At 44.7% G+C, this 17,834-nt stretch overlaps 1 protein-coding gene across 1 annotated transcript in view; it reads left to right on the top strand.

Moving 5' to 3' along the window:
- Nucleotides 1–17,834, top strand: part of STYXL1 (serine/threonine/tyrosine interacting like 1) — a 206,971-nt gene that overhangs the window by 169,373 nt on the left and 19,764 nt on the right. The window lies entirely within an intron of this gene.

Below are 17,834 nucleotides of genomic sequence, written 5' to 3' on the forward strand. Positions count from 1 at the left end.
GAAAGCTTTCACACTATGAGGCCTATTTATTAAAGGTCTGGCGGACCTGATCCGACTGTGCGGATCAGGTCCGCAAGACCTCGCTGAATGCGGAGAGCAATACGCTCTCCGTATTCAGCATTGCACCAGCAGCTCACAAGAGCTGCTGGTGCAACGCCGCCCCCTGCAAACTCGCGGCCAATGGGCCGCCATCAGGGAGGTGTCAATCAACCCGATCATACTCGATCGGGTTGAATTGTGGCGATTCCTGTCCGCCTCATCAGAGCAGGCAGACAGGGTTATGGAGCAGCGGTCTTTAGACCGCTGCTTCATAACTGCTGTTTCTGGCGAGTCTGAAGACTCGCCAGAAGCACGGGCACACAAGCTCCATATGGAGCTTGATAAATGGGCCTCTTTGTCTACATGTTAATTTCTAGTAATATTAAAGGGTCTTGTAATTACAAGGTGTTTTATGTCCCTTTAAAACCTAAGCAGACTTTCTATACTTTTGCTACAATATTTTATTTAAGTGCATATTTAGCAAGGAGGCGCACAGACTACAGTCCCCACTGACAGACAAGATCTTATCTTTCAGATAAGGGGAGTTGGACTGATTCATTCTAGCATTTCCAATAAGCAATTTAATGGAACAGTATTGGGTTTGTAGTTGTAGAAAACCTTGATCAAGTCAACTCTGTTGTGTCCAACAGACAGGGAGCTTCGCTGATTGTCTAAACACTATTTAATTAATGGACCATTAATTTATTATATAAATATAGAATATACCAGCAATGAAAAGGGCATTGAAGGGACAGTAAAATCAAAATTAAACTTTTCATGATTCAGATAGGGCATGCTATTTTAAACAACTTTCCAATTACTTTTATCATCAAATTTGCTTTGTTCTTTTGGTATTCTTTGCTGAATGCTAAACCTAGATAGGCTCATAGGCTGATTTCTAAGCCCTTGAAGGCTGCCTCTTATCTCAGGGCCTTTTATTAGCTTTTCACAGCTAGACAGTGCTAGTTCACGTGTGTCATATAGATAACATTGTGCTCATTCCCGTGGGTTATGCATGAGTCAACACTAAATTGGCTGAAATGCAAGTTTGTAAAAAGCAATGAAATAGGGGGGGGGGGGCAGTCTGTAGAGGCATAGACACAAGGTAATCACAGAGTTAAAAAGTATATTAATATAACAGTGTTGGTTATGCAATACTGGGGAATAGGTAATAAAGGGATTATTTATTTTGTTAACAATAACATTTCTTCTGTTATGTGTGATCAGTCCACGGGTCATCATTACTTCTGGGATATAACTCCTCCCCAACAGGAAATGCAAGAGGATTCACCCAGCAGAGCTGCATATAGCTCCTCCCCTCTACGTCAGTCCCAGTCATTCTCTTGCACCCAACGACTAGATAGGATGTGTGAGAGGACTATGGTGAAAACCTTTACTAAAAGTTGTGTTGTTTTAAAGTTTGATGCTATAACTGTTTTTCAGTTCATTATTTCAACTGTCATTTAATCGTTTAGTACCTCTTTGAGGCACAGTACGTTTTTGCTAAAAAAGATTATAACCAAGTTGCAAGTTTATTGCTAGTGTGTTAAACATGTCTGACTCAGAGGAAGATATCTGTGTCATTTGTTCCAATGCCAAGGTGGAGCCCAATAGAAATTTATGTACTAACTGTATTGATGCTACTTTAAATAAAAGTCAATCTGTACAATTTGAACAAATTTCACCAAACAGCGAGGGGAGAGTTATGCCGACTAACTCGCCTCACGCGGCAGTACCTGCATCTCCCGCCCGGGAGGTGCGTGATATTATGGCGCCTAGTACATCTGGGCGACCATTACAGATAACATTACAAGATATGGCTACTGTTATGACTGAAGTTTTGTCTAAATTACCAGAACTAAGAGGCAAGCGTGATCACTCTGGGGTGAGAACAGAGTGCGCTGACAATACTAGGGTCATGTCTGATACTGCGTCACAGCTTGCAGAGCATGAGGACGGAGAGCTTCATTCTGTGGGTGACGGTTCTGATCCAAACAGATTGGATTCAGATATTTCAAATTTTAAATTTAAATTGGAGAACCTCCGTGTATTACTAGGGGAGGTTTTAGCAGCTCTCAATGATTGTAACACCGTTGCAATACCAGAGAAATTGTGTAGGTTGGATAAATACTTTGCGGTACCGGCGAGTACTGACGTTTTTCCTATACCTAAGAGACTAACTGAAATTGTTACTAAGGAGTGGGATAGACCCGGTGTGCCGTTCTCACCCCCTCCAATATTTAGAAAGATGTTTCCAATAGACGCCACCACTCGGGACTTATGGCAAACGGTCCCTAAGGTGGAGGGAGCAGTTTCTACTTTAGCTAAGCGTACCACTATCCCGGTGGAGGATAGCTGTGCTTTTTCAGATCCAATGGATAAAAAATTAGAGGGTTACCTTAAGAAAATGTTTGTTCAACAAGGTTTTATATTGCAACCCCTTGCATGTATCGCGCCGATTACGGCTGCGGCAACATTTTGGATTGAGTCTCTGGAAGAGAACCTTAGTTCATCTACGCTAGACGACATTACGGACAGACTTAGAGTCCTTAAACTAGCTAATTCATTCATTTCGGAGGCCGTAGTACATTTAACCAAACTTACGGCTAAGAACTCAGGATTCGCCATCCAGGCACGTAGGGCGCTGTGGCTAAAATCCTGGTCAGCTGATGTTACTTCTAAGTCCAAATTACTTAATATACCTTTCAAGGGGCAGTCTTTATTTGGGCCCGGTTTGAAAGAAATTATCGCTGACATTACAGGAGGTAAGGGCCACGCCCTACCTCAAGACAAAGCCAAAGCTAAGGCTAGACAGTCTAATTTTCGTCCCTTTCGGAATTTCAAAACAGGAGCAGCATCAACCTCCACTGCACCAAAACAGGAGGGAGCTGTTGCTCGTTACAGGCAAGGCTGGAAACCTAACCAGTCCTGGAACAAGGGCAAGCAGGCCAGGAAACCTGCTGCTGCCCCAAAGACAGCATGAACCGAGAGCCCTCGATCCGGGACCGGATCTAGTGGGGGGCAGACTTTCTCTCTTCGCCCAGGCCTGGGCAAGAGATGTTCAGGATCCCTGGGCGCTAGAGATCATATCTCAGGGATACCTTCTAGACCTCAAATTATCTCCCCCAAGAGGGAGATTTCATCTGTCAAGGTTGTCAACAAACCAGATAAAGAAAGAAGCGTTTCTACGCTGTGTACAAGATCTGTTATTAATGGGAGTGATCCATCCGGTTCCGCGGTCGGAACAAGGACAAGGGTTCTACTCAAACCTGTTTGTGGTTCCCAAAAAAGAGGGAACTTTCAGGCCAGTCTTAGATTTAAAGATTCTAAACAAATTCCTAAGAGTTCCATCGTTCAAAATGGAAACTATTCGGACAATCTTACCCATGATCCAAAAGGGTCAGTACATGACCACAGTGGATTTAAAAGATGCTTACCTTCACATACCGATTCACAAAGATCATCACCGGTACCTAAGGTTTGCCTTCTTAGACAGGCACTACCAGTTTGTAGCTCTTCCATTCGGATTGGCTACGGCTCCAAGAATCTTCACAAAGGTTCTGGGTGCCCTTCTGGCGGTACTAAGACCGCGAGGGATTTCGGTAGCTCCGTATCTAGACGACATTCTAATACAAGCTTCAAGCTTTCAAACTGCCAAGTCTCATACAGAGTTAGTTCTGGCATTTCTAAGGTCGCATGGATGGAAAGTGAACGAAAAGAAGAGTTCTCTTTTTCCTCTCACAAGAGTTCCATTCTTGGGGACTCTTATAGATTCTGTAGAAATGAAGATTTACCTGACAGAAGACAGGTTAACAAAGCTTCTAAATGCATGCCGTGTCCTTCATTCCATTCAACACCCGTCAGTAGCTCAATGCATGGAGGTGATCGGCTTAATGGTAGCGGCAATGGACATAGTACCTTTTGCACGCCTACACCTCAGACCGCTGCAATTGTGCATGCTAAGTCAGTGGAATGGGGATTACTCAGATTTGTCCCCTACTCTGAATCTGAATCAAGAGACCAGAAATTCTCTTCTATGGTGGCTTTATCGGCCACACCTGTCCAGGGGGATGCCATTCAGCAGGCCAGACTGGACAATTGTAACAACAGACGCCAGCCTACTAGGTTGGGGCGCTGTCTGGAATTCTCTGAAGGCTCAGGGACTATGGAATCAGGAGGAGAGTCTCCTTCCAATAAACATTCTGGAATTGAGAGCAGTTCTCAATGCCCTTCTGGCTTGGCCCCAATTAACAACTCGGGGGTTCATCAGGTTTCAGTCGGACAACATCACGACTGTAGCTTACATCAACCATCAGGGAGGGACAAGAAGCTCCCTAGCAATGATGGAAGTATCAAAGATAATTCGCTGGGCAGAGTCTCACTCTTGCCACCTGTCAGCAATCCACATCCCGGGAGTGGAGAACTGGGAGGCGGATTTTTTGAGTCGCCAGACTTTTCATCCGGGGGAGTGGGAACTTCATCCGGAGGTCTTTGCCCAAATACTTCGACGTTGGGGCAAACCAGAGATAGATCTCATGGCGTCTCGCCAGAACGCCAAACTTCCTCACTACGGGTCCAGATCCAGGGATCCGGGAGCGGTTCTGATAGATGCTTTGACAGCACCTTGGAACTTCGGGATGGCTTATGTGTTTCCACCCTTCCCGCTGCTTCCTCGATTGATTGCCAAAATCAAACAGGAGAGAGCATCAGTGATTCTAATAGCGCCTGCATGGCCACGCAGGACTGGGTATGCAGATCTAGTGGACATGTCATCCTGTCCGCCTTGGTCTCTACCTCTAAGACAGGACCTTCTGATACAGGGTCCATTCAAACATCAAAATCTAACTTCTCTGAAGCTGACTGCTTGGAAATTGAACGCTTGATTTTATCAAAACGTGGTTTTTCTGAGTCGGTTATTGATACCCTGATACAGGCTAGGAAGCCTGTTACCAGAAAGATTTACCATAAAATATGGCGTAAATACCTATACTGGTGCGAATCCAAACGTTACTCCTGGAGTAAGGTTAGGATCCCTAGGATATTGTCCTTTCTACAAGAAGGTTTAGAAAAGGGTTTATCAGCTAGTTCATTAAAGGGACAGATTTCAGCTCTGTCCATCTTGTTACACAGGCGTCTGTCAGAAAATCCAGACGTCCAGGCCTTTTGTCAGGCTTTAGCTAGGATCAAGCCTGTGTTTAAAGCTGTTGCTCCGCCATGGAGTTTAAACTTAGTTCTTAACGTTTTACAGGGTGTTCCGTTTGAACCCCTTCATTCCATTGATATAAAATTGTTATCTTGGAAAGTTCTGTTTTTAATGGCTATTTCCTCGGCTCGAAGAGTCTCTGAGTTATCAGCTTTACATTGTGATTCTCCTTATCTGATTTTTCACTCAGACAAGGTAGTTCTGCGTACTAAACCTGGGTTCTTACCTAAGGTAGTCACTAACAGGAATATCAATCAAGAGATTGTTGTTCCATCCTTGTGTCCAAATCCTTCTTCAAAGAAGGAACGTCTTCTACACAATCTGGATGTAGTTCGTGCCCTCAAGTTCTACTTGCAGGCAACTAAAGATTTTCGCCAAACTTCTTCCCTGTTTGTCGCTTATTCTGGACAGAGGAGAGGTCAAAAAGCTTCTGCTACCTCTCTCTCTTTTTGGCTTCGTAGCATAATACGTTTAGCCTATGAGACTGCTGGACAGCAGCCTCCTGAAAGAATTACAGCTCACTCCACTAGAGCTGTGGCTTCCACTTGGGCCTTTAAGAATGAGGCCTCTGTTGAACAGATTTGCAAGGCTGCAACTTGGTCTTCGCTTCATACTTTTTCCAAATTTTACAAATTTGACACTTTTGCTTCTTCGGAGGCTATTTTTGGGAGAAAGGTTCTTCAGGCAGTGGTTCCTTCTGTATAATGAGCCTGCCTATCCCTCCCGTCATCCGTGTACTTTTGCTTTGGTATTGGTATCCCAGAAGTAATGATGACCCGTGGACTGATCACACATAACAGAAGAAAACATAATTTATGCTTACCTGATAAATTCCTTTCTTCTGTTGTGTGATCAGTCCACGGCCCGCCCTGTTTTAAGGCAGGTAAATATCTTTTAAATTATACTCCAGTCACCACTTCACCCTTGGTTACTCCTTTCTCGTTGATTCTTGGTCGAATGACTGGGACTGACGTAGAGGGGAGGAGCTATATGCAGCTCTGCTGGGTGAATCCTCTTGCATTTCCTGTTGGGGAGGAGTTATATCCCAGAAGTAATGATGACCCGTGGACTGATCACACAACAGAAGAAAGGAATTTATCAGGTAAGCATAAATTATGTTTTTTCAAGTAGACTGTACCTTTAAACAGTTGGGTACAACTACAGTAACAGGTTTCTACTCATCATCCTATTATTTTTCCTCATATACATACAGCTCTGTTTACAGCCATGCATTTTTATACAGGGTGCGGCCATCTTGGAACATGCATATTGTTGCATCCTGTTACAGGAACAGTGAGCTTTCACACATCAATAAAGTTACCAGATTTTTGACAGATATATCTTGCACTTCAGTTTAGCTCACATAATAGAGAAAAGAAGCTTTACATGTTTGCAGTTTTTTTGCACAGTTTAAAAGTTTTATATAACAAATATAAAAAGCCTTTAGGATTAATACAGAGTTAATCAGCCACTGCAGAAAATGTACAGCTCCTGCTCAGTATTATGCACGGTAAGCTGAAGTGCATAATACAGATTGTCAAAAAAAGACAGCAATATGACTGATCTGTGAATGTGTACCGCTTTTGTCTCAGAATTCAAGAATACGTAAGCTCCAAAATAGTAGCACCCAGTGTGAACTAACTGACATATATAAGGGTTTAAAATAAGAAAATGACTTTAAAGAGATTTGCCGGCACAAGAACAGCAAATACTGTAGAATTGCATAATTAACAAGTGCATGATAAAAAGACAATGCAATAACACTTACTTTGAATTTCAAATAATAATACATCATGTGACAGACCTCAGCCAATCACAGACTAGTATACGTATACCCTTTGAGCTTGAGCTCATGCTCAGTAAAAACTAGTACCTCAGAAAGTGTGAAAATAAAAATACTAAGCAAAATTTGATAATGAAAGTAAATTGGAAAGTGTCTAAAAACTGCAAAATCTTTCTGAATCTTGAAAGTTTATTTTGACTTTAGTGTCCCTTTAAGTGGAGAAAAACACAACTGTCTCTAAATTAAATTTCAAAAAAGCAAGGAAAATAAATAATGGAGCAAAGTTCATTTTTTTATTACACACTAGGGCCTCTATTTATCAAGGTCTGGCGGACCTGATCCGACACTGCGGATCAGGTCCGCCAGACCTCGCTGAACACGGAGAGCAATTCGCTCTCCGCATTCAGCATTGCACCAGCAGCTGACTCCATCCCAGCTGGCGTGAGCCCTTTTAGCGTGGACCTTGAGGCCCGCTTCTAGGCAATTGTGTCGGATGCCCTGAGAGATAGAAATGTATCAGGGACTAGACCGAGGGAGGTTGATTTCTGTTTTAGAGCGAGTAGCCAGGGAGTAGTGGTGGAGGCCGCAACGGATAGTTTGGAGCAACAATTTGAAGTGGAATTTGTTCGATCTGAAGAATATAGTTTTTCTGCCATCCCTTACCAAGGGAGAGTTGGAAGATGACTCTGAGCGGTGGTTGTTCGGATTTGACACGGAACAGTTCAAGCTCTTGTTGGACAGGGTCCTATCTACCCTGGGTCTGGCATATAGGCTGTATGAGGTGGAGCAGGTTACCGCATCTGTACCTTTAGTTATTGCAGACATCATCACTAAGAATGGGAGAAGCCTGGGTGTCCTTTAGTCTCTTCTGAGACATTTTGCTTAGTTTTTCCTATTCCTGTCTCCCATGTGAAGGTTTTATGCAGTCTTCCTTCTGTGGATTCTATCTCGAGCCAAGCGCACTACTATTCTGCTTCTGAATGATTCTTTCTCTAGGAATCAATCATTCAGAGATCTCTGGATTCTAGACATTATCCACCAGGGTTACAGAATTAGTTTTCGATCTCGTCCACCAAGGGATCTTTTTTTAGCATCTGGAGTTTCTGAGAACCCTGTAAGAAGGGCAGCTCTTCTTTGTTGCTTGAGTGACCTTATTGCTATGGGAGCAATAGTTCCAGTTCCCCCATCTGAGAGGGGAAAAGGGTTCTACTTTACGTGGTTTCAGAGAGCGATGGCACGTTCCGTCCCATTAAAGACTTGAAGGAATTCAACAGATATGTTAGGATTCCTGTCTTTAAGATAGAGTTGATCAGGTCCATTCTTCTCCATGCTCAGGAGGGTCAACTCATGTCTACAATTGTCTTAAGGGACGCATTTTTCATATCCCAATGTGTTTACTAATATACTGGGAGCTTTACTGGCTGTGGTTCTTTTCAGGTGATTTTTGTATCTTTGTACCTGGATGACATTCTGGTTCAGGCTCCATCCTTGTGTGTAGCTCAGGGCCATATGCAGAGACTACTCTTGTGTCTTAGGGCTCATGGTTGGAAGATTAAACTGGAGGAGAGTTTTCTCATCCCGGCTACAAGGATACAATTTCGAAGAATGATCATATATTCTATCAGTATGCAAATTTTTCTCTCTGATCAGCGCAGAGCAAGACTTCAGAAGGCTTGTTCCTTTCTTCAGTCCAGTCCCCAGTCTTCTGTGGAACAATGCATGGATGTGGTGGATCTTATGATTGCAGCATCAGACGCTATTCCATTTGCTTAATTCCATCTGAGAATACTTCACTTGAATATGCTTAGACAGTGGAATGGTGATCATTCTGATTTGTCTCAGAGTGTCTTTCTGGATGCCCAGACAAGAGTTTCTTTAGGGAGGAGTTTCCGTAGTTCCTCCTGTGTTGTAATATTGATGGAAGCAAGTCCTTCTGGCTGGGTGGCGTTCTGTGGATCCTTAAAGGCCCAGGGGACTTGGTGTCAGGAGGAAGTATCCCTCCGGATCACTGTTCTTGAGTTAAGAGTCTTTTGTAATTAGCTTTTAGCGTGGCCTCATTTTGTTTTTTTCTCAGTTTATCCAAATTCATTTGATAACATCATGACTTTGGCATACTTCAATCCACAGGGTGGTGCAGGGTGCCCTCTGGCGTTGCAGGAGGTCTCTAAAATCCTAATCCTGTTGTTGGAGGAGAGGAGTCAGTGTCAAGTTTCAGCTCTGTATATTCTAGGTGTGGAGCAATGAGAAGTCGATTTTCAGAACAGGCAGACTTTCCACTCATAGAAATGGCCCCTGAATTAGGAGTTTTTTCTGGATATAACTCGTAGGTGGAGTGTTCCGGATATATACTTGATGGCTTCCCGCTTCAATGCCAAGCTTCCTAGGTATGGATCTAGGTCCAGGGATCCTCAGACTGGATCTAGTGGATGCTTTGGTGTTCCATGGAACTTTAAATTTGTTTACCTGTTTCCAAATACAGTTTTTCTGCTTCGAGTGGTTGCTTGCATCAAGTAGGAGAGAATTCCAACTATTCTGGTGGCCATGCAGGGTCTGGTATGTGGATATAGTGCGCATGTCTTCGGATCTTCCTTGACGTCTGCCTTTGTATTAGGATTTACTAATTCAGGGTCCGTTCTTTTATGAAGCTGTTGAAAATGTTAATTGCGCTGTATTCTGATCTGTGTTCATTTGTGCAAAGATGGTATTCTTGCAAAATTAATATTAATATGAGTCAACAAAAGTTCCACTCATAAAATATTCTAATGGATTACAAGAGGTATAAATGATTGTGATACTTTGTGTAGTGTAATTTCACTGTGGTTAAATACTCACAATATTCATTATCTACAATTTGATTGGATTTGAAAAACTTGTAACTCAATACAATACGAAAATATCTGTATAATACGAAAATACCTGTGTATATATTGCATATAATGTTGGAACCACTTTTTGGGTGCCTTGTGGGTATTACAATTTAATAGGAAACATTGATATGATTTATAAGAGTCCCTAACAGTGGGGGTCACTCACTGTTATAGTGATTGTTTGTCCAAGTATATTGTCTTAATAAATTGTCACAGTACCTTTTGTCCTAAGGCCCACAGGTGATAGGTGTGATGTCTCTAAATATGAATGATTTTTGTAGAAATCCAAATCACAAACTTGAGAACTTTTATGTGGGTTGTGCCTTGGCTTTTGAAATTCTGATGACTGTCTCTTTAAATCACAATGGAGCGTCGAGATGCCTGTTCTGTGCCGCCTCTGTCCAGCCTGGTAATTCCTAACCTTGGCTCGGTGTATGATTACATATGCACAAAAAGAAGAGAAAAGGCGCACAAGGCAAAACTCAAGTGAAGGATTTTATTACAAAGAATTGTACACGTAAACAATATTGCACTTACTAGAAATATAAAAACAACAAGCGTTCAGAGGAAGCGTGCAGTTGTTAGAACTCCTTGTCACTCACAGCAGGCTAAGATGAACTGCCTCCTTGTGCTGCACCGAAGTGTCTGAGAGGTTTTCCGAATACCCTTTAAGCGTGCTTTATGGCTTAGTGAGGATGAGGGACCTTCAACTCTGTAAGTTAACTCTGTTGAATTAACTTACAGAGTAGAAGCACCCTCATCCTCACTAAGCCATCAAGCACGCTTACAAGGTATCCGAGAAACCTGTCAGACACTTTGGTGCAGTACAAGGAGGCAGTTCATCTTAGCCTGCTGTGAGTGACAAGGAGTTCTAACAACTGCACGCTTCCTCTGAATGCTTGTTGTTTTTTATTTCTAGTAAGTGCAATATTGTCCGTTCTTTTATCAAGACCTAGAGACTCTGCATCTGACTGCTTGGAGATTGAATGGTTGATTTTAGTTCAGAGAGGTTCTCTGACAGTGTGTTAGTACCCTATTCAGGCTTGTTAGTCTGTTTTTGGTTTCATCTTTGACTTGGTCGGAAGGGTTTCCCTTCCTTGATTTGGTCAGTTTTGTTTTCTCCAGGTAAGTCCAGAGAAGGGCTGATAGGCCTGTTCTGTTAGAGATCTATGATTTCTGTATTTGGAGATACATCAGGATTTGGTTGGATGGCAGACTTAACCTACTTCTGTTGCCAGGAGTGGTCATTCCTTTGAGAATCATGACCTCTTTGGCTTGGGCCTTCACGTCTAAGGCTTTAGATGAGAGGTTCTGCACAGTTGTTCTGTAATCTTCGTTATTTGCCTTCACAATGTTCTACAAATGTTTTTTCTTTGTCTCAGCAGAGGCATTGTTTGAGAGGAAGTTCTACAGGTGGTGGTGCTTAGTTTTCAGACTGCCTTCTCTACCTTTTCCCTCCCGAACATTCATGAACTCCACAGCTGGGTTTCCCAAAGGTTGTGAATGTTCTCATGGACTCTCATTGCCAATAGAAGGAAAACTAAAACAAAATTTACGTGATAATTTCATTTCCTTCTTGGCAGTGAGAGTCCACGACATTGCCCAACCGTTGTTTGTGTATTGGCGGCAGTCATTTTTTGCACCTATGTACCCCTTGTATTTCTGCTACTTTTTCCTTATCCTTGGCTGAACTACTGAAGGGTAGGGAAAGTGGGAGTGATATTTATAGCCTTGTTTAGGGTGTCTTTGCCTCTTCCTGGTGGCCAAGATTAGTATTTTCCCATAGGTTATGAATGTTCTTGTGGACTCTAACTGCAAAGAAGTAAATTAAATTATCAGGCAAGAATAATAAGTGTTTTGTTTCCATCTAAAGGGGAGGAGAATCCACAGCTTCATTCATTACTATTGGGAATTAAGAACCAAAGAAGTGTGCGGTGACCCTAAACCTTCAAGACTCGTAATACCAGCGGGCGTAAAAAAGCAGTGTTAGGACCTCTTAACGCTGCTTTTTTACTCTAACGCACAATGTGTTTACTGTCCCATTGTGTGGTGTAGGGCTGTGCAATTAATCACATGATGCAATTAATCGCAATATGAGGTTATGCATTATCTGAATCGCATGAGGCTGCAACTTTTTTATCAAAAACATAAATTATGCTTACCTGATAATTTCATTTCCATCGTGGCGAGGAGAATCCACGGCTTCATTCATTACTATTGGGAATTAAGAACCTGGCCACCAGGAGAAGGCAAAGACACCCCAGCTAAAGGCTTAAATACCTCTCTCACTCCCCTCATCCCCAAGTCATTCTTTGCCTTTCGTCACAGGAGGTGGCAGAGAGGTGCCGAAGATTCGGAGGTCTCTTATGGAGGGTATTACTCTTCGCAATGGGACAGGAGTTTTAAGTAGCCCTATAAGGCTTCTCAATGAGGGCTTGGGTGAAAGTTAGAGTCCGGAGATGCAGGGAGAGCCTCTTTTGCAAAACCATCCCGACTCATATTAACAGCTCCTACAGTAATCAGCATTGATAAGTTTCGCAGCCTGCTTTCTTCTCTCAAGTCCATGTCAGGAGCGCTGCTATGACCTGTCACACTTGAAGGGCCGTGTTCCTGTTCCACGGCGTGGATTCTGGTAAGATCGTTTAATTTTATACATAATGTTAACATAGAAGACAGGGCCACAGTGTGGCGCATTTTATCTTTACAGACTCACGGGTTAATATTCCTGGTAGGGGGATTATTGAACGGGGGGGGGGTTTATACATAATAGTGTTTATTGCGTCATTGCTGCACTGTGCGGGATAAGGCTCTGGCAATGTGTGGAACTATCAGGTTCTTTTCCAGGAGTTTTTGTGCGGGCCTTTTTTTGGTGTGTTTTCTCCTTTAGGCAGGGGCGGTCCTGCAAGGCATCCCTGTGACTGGGTGGAGCTCTTCACTTCCGGTCTGATCTGTGACAGAGGAGACAAAGCGCTTTCTGTAGTCCGGTTCATAGGAGGTGGTGAGTGCCCTGGCAATTGGCGGTAATAAATGTACCTGTTAGTTTCTCTTTTATTATAATAAAAGCGCAAGCTATGGAGGATTCTGACGCGTTAGAGGGTACTCCCTCTTTGACAAAGTCTCATACCTGTGTTTATTGTGAGGTTCCGGTAGACCAGCCTGCCCAATTATGTTCCACATGCCTTGAGATGGTCTATACATCTAAGACTAAAAGAATGTCTAGTACCACTGAGCTGTCCACCTCTGAGGGTTCTCTGTCCTGTGAGGTGCGTTCCCGACTTTAGTCCCCTAATGCACATGCAGTGCCCCGGGGTTCCGAATGTTGCTCCTTTGGGAGAGATATGTTGGCCGCCCGATTTTGCGGATCAACTGCAGACGGCTGTTTCTAAAGTGATCCACACCTTACTACGTTCTGCTAAGCGCAAGCGTAGGGCCTTTCAGAGCGGCCCAACTCAGGAGTTGTCTTTGTCGGATGCTCCTGCGGAGTGGTTTGATGAAGGGGTCCACTCCGACGCGTGGGAGGGGACTCCTTCTGGGTCAGAATCCGTGTCATCTAAAGCTCCGGCAGAGGAGCCTGGTTATAGGTTTAAGATGGAGAAGTTGCGCTTTTTGCTAAAGCAAGTGCTTGCTACTCTAGAGGTTCCGGAGCCGAAGCTTCCGGAGGAACCTTCTATCCCTAAGCTAGATAAGGTTTATGAGGACAGGGTGGTACCCCAGACCTTCCCGGTTCCTATAAAGATGGCTAACATTATCAAGAACAAATGGGCTCGATTAGGTTCTTCCTTTTACCCTTCCTCGTCCTTTAAGAAACTTTTCCCTGTTCTGGAGGCTCAGTTGGAGCTGTGGGGGACTATTCCTAGGGTGGGTGGGGCCATCTCCATGCTCACTAAGCGAACGACTATTCCCCTAGAGGATAGTTCGTCATTCAAGGAGCCCATGGATAAAAAGTAGAGAACATGCTGAGAAAGATGTTTCAGCACACGGCCGTAGCCGCGGTTGCTGGAGCTGTGTCATATTGGTGTGATTCTCTGAGTGAAATGATTGAGGGTGAACCCTCTTTCGAAGAGGTGCAGGAAAAGATTAAGGCTTTGAAGGTAGCCAATTCTTTTATTTGCGACGCCAATATGCAAATTATTCGCCTGAATGCTAAGGTGTCAGGGTTTTTGGTTTTAGCGCGCAGGGCCTTGTGGCTAAAATCTTGGTCGAAGGACATGACCTCTAAATTGAGGTTGCTGTCCCTGCCCTTTCAAGCAAAGATTCTGTTCGGTCCAGGCCTGGACTTTCCACGGTTACGGGAGGCAAGGGTGCCTTCCTACCCCAAGATAAGAAAGCTAAACCGAAAGGAGCTACTTTTCACTCATTTCGTGCGGATAAGACCCAGCGCCAGTAGCCCGCTGCAAAAGCGGATCAGTCCAAGGGAACTTGGAAGCCTGCTCAGTCTTGGAACAAGTCCAAGCAGAACAAGAAGCCCGACAAGTCTACGGCCCAAGAAGGGGGCAGGTTATTTCTATTCTCTGAAGCCTGGTTGCAGGATGTTTAGGACCCCTGGGTTCTGGAGGTTGTCTCCCAGGGTTACAGGATAGGATTCAAGTCCTTCCCTCCCAGGGGCAGATTCCTCGTGTCAAACCTGTCATCGAGGCCGGAAAAGAAAGAAGCCTTTCTAGGATGTGTGAGGGATCTTTCCTCTCTAGGTGTTATCATACCAGTACCCCTTGCAGAAAGGGGTCTAGGGTATTATTCAAATCTGTTTGTAGTTTCAAAGAAAAAGGGCATGTTCTGCCCGATTTTGGATCTGAAGTGTTTAAACAAGTTTTTGTCTGTTCCATCATTCAAAATGGAAAAAATCAGGTCCATTTTGGTCCTAGTTCAAGAGTGGCAGTCCATTACCACAATAGACTTGAAGGATGACTACCTTCATGTTCCAATTCACAGGGACCACTTCAAGTTCCTGAGGTTTGCATTTCTGGACCAGCACTTCCAGTTTGTGGCCCTTCCTTTCGGTTTGGTAACGGCCCAGAGAGTTTTCACAAAGGTTCTCAGGGCCCTGCTTGCTGTAGCCAGATCCAGGGGCATTGCGGTGGTGCGCTATCTAGACGACATCCTGGTTCAGGAGCCATCCTTCAGTCAGGCAGTGGACCATTCAAGATCTCTGCTCCTGTTACTTTAATATCATGGTTGGAAGATAAACTTCGGAAAGAGCTCCCTGATACCCAGCACCAGGGTGGAGTTTCTGGGCATGATCATATACTTGGTGTCCATAAAGATTTTTCTCACGGATCAGAGACGCAGGAAGCTTGCGTCCTCTTGTCTGGCCCTTCGATCCTCAGAGAGCCCCCCGGTGGCCCAATGCATGGAGGTGATCGTGCTCATGGTCTCCAGCATAGACATCATTCCAATTGCCAGGTTTCATCTCAGGCCTCTTCAGTTATGCATGTTGAGGCAGTGGAACGGCGATCATTCAGATCTCTCACAGCTGATTTCCATGGATGTACGGGCTCAGACCTCCCTCTCTTGGTGGATCCGCCTGGAGCAACTGGCCATGGGGACATCCTTCTTGAGACCGTCCTGGGACAAGTCTGTCAGGATGTGAAGCTGTTTGGGGTGCCAGACTGGCACAGGGGAAATGGTCTCGGCTGGAGTCCCGTTTGCTGGTGGCCCCGTCTGGGGGTGTTCAACTTCATAAGGTTTCAGACGGACAACATTACCTTGGTGGCTTACATCAACCATCAGGGGGGTACAAGGTTTCAGATGGACAACATTACCTCGGTGGCTTACATCAACCATCAGGGGGGTACGAGGTGCTCCCTCGCAATGAGGGAGGTGTCTCGGATACTAGAATGGGTGGAGGCCCACAACTGCTCGCTTTTGGCGATTCACATCCTGGGTGTAGACAACTGGGAAGCAGACTTTCTCAGCAGGCGAACATTCCACCCGGGGGAATGGTCTCTTCAACCCAAGGTGTTTGCGGAGATTTGTCTCAGATGGGGGACGCCGGAGATAGATCTCATGGCATCCAGACTCAATTTCAAACTTCCCCATTAAGGGGCAAGGTCGAGGGACCCCCAGGCAGAACTGATAGATGCATTAGTGGCACCTTGGGGGTTCGGCCTAGCATACATTTTTCCTCCCTTACCACTTCTACCTCGTATAGTGGCACGCATAAAGCAGGAGACAGCATCGACTATTCTGATTGCTCCTTTGTGCCCGCGGAGGATGTGGTTTGCGGATCTGGTGGGGATGTCATCCTCTCCGCCGTGGAGGTTACCCTGTCGCAGGGATCTGTTGGAACAGAGTCCTTTCCAACATCAGAATCTCGATTCTCTGAGGCTGACGGCATAGTCCTAGCCAAGAGAGGGTTTTCTGAAAGTGTGATTGACACTCTAGTTCAGGCAAGGAACCCAGTCACTCGGCATATCTACCATAAGGTGTGTGGAGGACTTTCTTGTCCTGGTGTGAGAAACATGGATACCCTTGGCACAAGGTGAGGGTTTCCAGAATTCTGTCCTTTCTTCAAGAAGGTTTAGAGTAGGGACTTGCCGCTAGATTCTTAAAGGGACAGATTTCGGCATTATCTGTTTTGTTACAGAGGAGACTCGCTGAGCTCCCTGACATCCAATCCTTTGTTCAGGCTTTGTCTCGAATCAGGCCTGTCTTTAGGCAGTTTGCTCCCCCTTGGAGCTTGAACTTGGTCCTTAGGGTTTTGCAACAGGTCCCGTTTGAGCCATTGCATCGGCTCGCAGAGTATCTGAACTGGCTGCCTTGCAACACGGGCCACCTTATCTGGTTTTTCATTCGGATAAGGCTGTACTTCGCACCGGCTTGGGATTTCTTCCCAAGGTGGTGTCCAATCGTAACATCAATCAGGAAATCGTTGTTCCTTCTCTGTGCCCTAACCCTTCTTCAAAAGAGCGGTTACTTCATAATCTAGATGTGGTCCGTGCCCTGAAGTTCTATCTTCAGGCTACAAAGGACTTCAGACAATCTACATCTCTTTTTGTTGTGTATTCAGGGAAGCGCAGGGGTCAGAGGGCTTCTGCTACTTATTTGACTTTTTGGCTGAGGAGCTTGATCCATTTGGCTTACGAGACAGCGGGACATACGCCTCCTCAGAGGATCAGGGCTCATTCCACTGGAGCGGTGGCTTCATCTTGGGCCTTCAAGAATGAGGCCTCTATGGAGCAGATTTGTAAGGCGGCTACCTGTTCTTCCTTACATACTTTTACGAAGTTTTACAAATTTGACGTTTTTGCTTCTGCGGAAGCGGCTTTTGGGAGAAAGGTTCTACAGGCTGTGGTGCCCTCAGATTAGGGTCCGCCTTTTACACTCCCGGTTTCATTCAGTGTCCTCTAGAGCTTGGGTATCTGTTCCCAATAGTAATGACTGAAGCCGTGGACTCTCCTCCCCTTTAGATGGAAAACATAAATTATGCTTACCTGATCATTTCATTCCCATCGTGGGGAGGAGAGTCCACAGCTCCCGCCCGTATCTCCGGTGGGCGGACCTAAATTTAATTTCTCTTCTGCACCATTTATAACCTGATGTTTCTCCTACTGTTCCTTGTTCCCTCAGCAGAATGACTGGGGGATGAAGGGAGTGGGGGAGGTATTGATGCTTTTGGCTCGGGTGTCTTTGCCTCCTCCTGGTGACCAGGTTCTTAATTCCCAATAGTAATGAATGAAGCCGTGGACTCTCCTCGCCACGATGGAAATGAAATTATCAGGTAAGCCATATTTATGTTTTTGATAAAAAAGTTCAGCCAATAGAATGTGAGCTCAATCCTATTGGCTGATTATATCAGCCAATAGGATTGAACTTCAATCCTATTGGCTGATTGCATCAGCCAATAGGATTTTTTCTACTTTAATTCCGATTGGCTGATAGAATTCTATCAGCCAATCCGAATCTAAGGGACGCCATCTTGGATGACATCACTTAAAGCTACCTT

Source organism: Bombina bombina, chromosome 3 (genome assembly GCF_027579735.1).
Source record: "Bombina bombina isolate aBomBom1 chromosome 3, aBomBom1.pri, whole genome shotgun sequence".
In the NCBI taxonomy this organism is placed as follows: domain Eukaryota; kingdom Metazoa; phylum Chordata; class Amphibia; order Anura; family Bombinatoridae; genus Bombina; species Bombina bombina.